Below are 4,864 nucleotides of genomic sequence, written 5' to 3'. Positions count from 1 at the left end.
TCTCTCTCTCTCTCTCTCTCTCTCTCTCTCTCTCTCTCTCTCTGACCATGGCTTTACAGGCTCCATTATGTCCATTAACCTGGGCACTTTAAAAACAAAAACAAACAAACATCTTTGTGTGAGCGGTGGGAGTGGGGGCCACACATGTCCTGGATATGGGCGGAGGTCAGAGGACAATCTTAAGCCCTCATCTTCCATCTCCTTTGTCACTGTGTACTGCAGGCCAGGTGGCCCAGGGATTTCGGAGTCTTCTCATAGCTTGGTTTCCATCCCACGGTGAGAACACTGTGCTGGGAGGCGGTCACTATTGTGTGGGTCTTTTACATGGGCTCTAGGGAATTCCAACCTAGTCCCAATGCTTATGTGATAACTGCTCTACCCACTTGGCCACCTCCTCAGCCCAGACCTGAACATTGCTTAACATGCTTCCGTAGCTGGAGTTGTGACTTGATTGGTATAGTGCTTGCCTTCATGCACAAAGTCCTTGTATGTTTGTTGTCCAGCACATAGGAGGCAGAGCCAGAGGAACCTAAGTTCAAGACCACACTGGTTATCTTGGTCACTGATTTATTGCTTTGAAGAAACACCATGACCAAGGAAACACATATAAAAGAAAACATTTAATTGGGGTTGGCTTACCCCAGTTTCAGGGGTAAGTCCATTATTGTCATGACAGAGGGCATGGCAGCATGCAGGCATGGTGCTAGAGAATGAGCTGAGAACATTACATCCTGACCTGGAAGGAGAGAGAGAGACAGAGAGAGAGACAGACAGACAGACAAAGACAAAGACAGAGAGAGATTGTGCTTGTGCCTGGCATGGGCTTTTGAAACCTCAAGGCACCCTCCAGTGTCATCTTTCCTCCAATAAATCTAAACCTTCTAATCCTTCTAATCCTTTCAAATAGTATCACTTCCCGATGACCAATTATTCAACTATATGAGCCTCTGGGGTCTGCTCTCATTCATCAGATTCCACTCCCTGGCCCCCATAGGCTTGTAGTCATAACATAATGAAAAAAAATGCATTCGGTCCACCTTCAAACGTCCCCATAGTCTATCACAGTCTCAACCAGGTTTAAAGGCTTGAAGTTCAAAGTCTTTCCTGAGACTCACGGAGATCTCTTAACTGTCATCCCCAGTAAAATCAAAATAAAAAAGCAGATCACATACTTCCCACATACAATGGCACAGGATATACATTACTGTTCTGAAAGGCAGGAAAGGGAGAAGCATGGTGAGGAAATACTGGACCAAAGCAAGACTGAGAAAAACCCCAGCTGGGCAAACTTCAAATTCTGCATCTCCATGATGGATGTCAAAGCACTTCCAGCTTCACTGACTATACTACTTCTCTGTTTTGGGCTGCTTTCACTCTGTTAGCAGCTTTGGTGGGCAGGTGCCTCCTGACTCTGGCGTCTCCAACATCTTGGGGTCTCCAGGGGCACTCCAGGCCTCACCTTCACAGCTTCCACAATGGCTTCTCTGGGTCTCCATATAGGGACAGCCCTGACACGTGCCTGGCTTCAGGGATTTTCCCTGCTCTTGGAGGGAGGTTTCAAAATCCTTTCTTCTGTCTTTGACTCTGAAGCCAGAACCACGTGGCCGAAGCTGCCAAGTGCTCCTGTTTGCTGGGGCTGGAACCTGGACCCCTTGTTCAACTGCATCTTCACCAGCTTTCTGCTGTTGATGGCTTCCTTCAATGCCTAAGCTTTCCCAAATTCCTTTTCACAGCTTGGAAGCTTAGCTGGGTGAGGTCTTGCCTGAGGTCACCGTGCCCTTTATTCTATTTACACTTTAAACTTTTCATTAAACTTTATTTCCTTGCACATTGGACTTAGCTCCGTTACATTTCCTAGTGGTCTTTTTCTCCTCAAACTGTACATTTTTGTATTTCCCTTTGTCCTGCTTGCTCCTGTTCATAGTGACCACTGATAACCACATGACAGAGTCAACACGAGGCTATACTGAAATTTCCTAGCCGGGCGGTGATGGCACGCACACACCTTTAATCCCCAGCACTAGAGAGGCAGAGGCAGATGGATTTCTGAGTTTGAGGCCAGCCTGGTTTACAGAGTGAGTTCCAGGACAGCCAAGGCTATACAGAGAAAGCCTGTCTCGAAAAAACAAAAAACAAAACAAAACAAAAAAACAAAAAACAAAAAAACAGTTTCAATTTAGCCCCAGGCAGATTTTTAGGACTAGGGTAACAAGCACCTTCATTCTTGGCCAGAATATCACAAGGCCACTGATATTCTTCCCCTCTGAAACCTCTTGAGCTGGGCCCACAATGCTCCAGTGGTTTTGTTCCTACTAGGATGCCCACCCCTTACAAAGTGTTCAGCTACTTTTCTAGTCCAACGACTAGAAGTCTCAACGACTTCCGACTTCCGTATTCCTCCAACAGGCAGCACGGTCAGGCCTGTCACAGCAATACCCCACTCCCTGGTACCAACTTCAGTCCTGGTCACCATTCTATGGCTGTGAAGAGACAAGACCAAGACAACCCTTTCAAAATAGAGCATTTAACTGGGGACTTGTTTACAGTTTGAGGCTCAGCTCATTCTCACTGATAGAAACGAAAAATAGAAGAGGGAAGGACGTGACTTCCCTAGTTATGATGGAGGAGAAAGTGTACTGCAGATCCAAGGGAGAGCGTGGGCAGAGTCAGGGCCATCTGGCAGGGTCCAGAGTGGGTATGATAGGACTGAGCTGGGCCATGCTGAGAGCGGGAGGAGAAAGGAAGAGGAGGGAGGGGGACCAGGTGAAGTAGCTGAAAGAGTAAAAGCACCAAAGGAGCTGGTGACCAAAATGACTGGATTATATATAGAGAAGAGCCTCTGTGGGGAAGGTCAGCCCAGGCCAACCCCTGGAGTTTAGGGATGGGTAGGGGATAGGGTATGCCAGCCACACCCTGTAACAGGTAGGGGCTGTGGGATGCTGGGAGAACATGGCAGCTCAGCCATTTAGTATGGCAGCACCAGGCAGAGATGGTGCTGGAGAAGTAGCTGAGAGCACCAACTTGATCCATTAGCACAGAGAGACGCAGGAGGGGAAGAGTGCGAGTCTGGGCCTGTCCTGGGCTTTTGAAACCTCAAAGTCCACCCCTAGTGACACACTTCCTCCAACAAGGCGGCCCCTTCTAATCCTTCTAATCCTTTCTAACGGTGCCACTCCCAGTGACTAAGCATTCAAATACGTGAGGCTATCAGGAACATTCTTCTTCTTCTTCTTCTTTTTTTTTTTGGTTTTTTTGAGACAGGGTTTCTCTGTGTAGCCCTGGCTGTCCTGGAACTCACTCTGTAGACCAGGCTGGCCTCAAACTCAGAAGTCTTACTCTCTCTGCCTCCGAAGTACTGGGATTAAAGGCATGCACCACCACGGCCTGGCTATCAGGAACATTTTTTTTTTTTAGATTTATTTATTTATTATATGTAAGTACATTGTAGCTGTCTTCAGACACTCCAGAAGCGGGCGTCAGATTTGTTCTGGGTGGTCGTGAGCCACCATGTGGTTGCCGAGATTTGAACTCAAGACCTTCAGTGCTCTTAACCAATGAGCCATCTCTCTAGCCCCCTGTCTGGGTCATTCTTATTCAAGGCACCACACTGGGCTACTTGAGACTCCCCATCTCCAAAACAGACAAATACAAATAACACCTGAGTTAGGTGCTCTGAGCTTCTCGCCAGCTCTGAGTCTCAGCCTCTGACCCCCTAGAAGGGAGAATTAGAGGGGAAGGGACTGAGTTCTTCCATGAACAGGTAAATGGGTTTCTCCTAGCTCCAGCTTCCCCCACCCCCGGTATTGGGAAGCTTCCAGGCAGCCATGGAAGCCATCCTTAGTACAGTCCCTGGGATCCCTTACTGTCACCTTCATGGTCAATATAATGTCACCATTGTCCCTACTCTCTTACCCAAGATTTCTCTGAGACTCCAGTAGAATAGGCTACCTGGTGACCATCCAGGTATAGTAGATATGTTATATGGTCTACTCTCTGAATGCAAGGACATCAAGATCCAGAGGGCGCAAAGCGCAAGACCCACACGATAGCCAGGACCGAAGCTCTCCTTTTCATAGGATGCTGAATGCCTCAACCTGACTCTTCTGTCTCTTTCTGTTCTCAGGACTCCAACCCACCAGCTGACAATTGTTCCTCAGACACCCGGGAAGATAGAACTCACCCCGTCCCACGTACTTTTCCATCAAGAATCCGGTCACCCCGCAAGGATGACAAATGCTATCCTTTGGGAAAAATGGGAGTGAACTCAAGTGAAGACTGTCAAAGGTGACTCACTAAGGCAAATGCTTGGGGACCTGGGTTCGGGGGCGTACACCATGGTGGGTTTTAAAAGCTGCTGAGACCTCCTGCCTCTGGCAGCTTCCTGGGTTCAATAAGATGAATGGAGAGAGACACAAACATTCCACTGAGGCTGTCTGGAGAGCGACAGTTTCTCCAGAAGACAGAGTAATTTGAAAGGGACTTATACTCACTATGGTTTCTGGCATGGTTATACTCTCAGTAGGTATGACGAGGCCAATGACATCTTTTACATGAATTTTGATACTGAACTGACATTGATCACAAGTGGACACCTTGGGAAAATTCTCCATGTCCTAGTTAGGGTTTTCATAACTGTGAAGAAACACCATGATCAAGGCAACTCTTATAAAAGACAACATTTAATTGGGGCTGACTTACAGGTTCAGAGGTTCAGCCCATTATCATCATGTCAGGAAGCATGGCAGCATCCAGGCAGGCATGGTGCAGGAGGAGTTGAGAGTTCTGCATCTTCATCCATAAGCAACAGAAGGAAACTGTGCTGGACTGGGCTGAGCTTGAGCATAGGAGACCTCAAAGTCGTCCC

General features: G+C 47.7%; 1 protein-coding gene across 1 annotated transcript in view; it reads left to right on the top strand.

Moving 5' to 3' along the window:
• The window catches only part of Hk1 (hexokinase 1), a 106,143-nt gene that overhangs the window by 7,215 nt on the left and 94,064 nt on the right, over positions 1 to 4,864 (top strand). The window contains exon 2 of the mRNA XM_031348721.1: positions 4,124 to 4,284. The gene's annotated coding sequence lies outside the window, so the exon portion shown is untranslated. The remainder of the gene's footprint in view (positions 1 to 4,123; positions 4,285 to 4,864) is intronic.

Source organism: Mastomys coucha, unplaced genomic scaffold (assembly GCF_008632895.1).
Source record: "Mastomys coucha isolate ucsf_1 unplaced genomic scaffold, UCSF_Mcou_1 pScaffold3, whole genome shotgun sequence".
NCBI lineage: Eukaryota > Metazoa > Chordata > Mammalia > Rodentia > Muridae > Mastomys > Mastomys coucha.
This window is presented reverse-complemented; position numbering and strand designations above follow the sequence as displayed.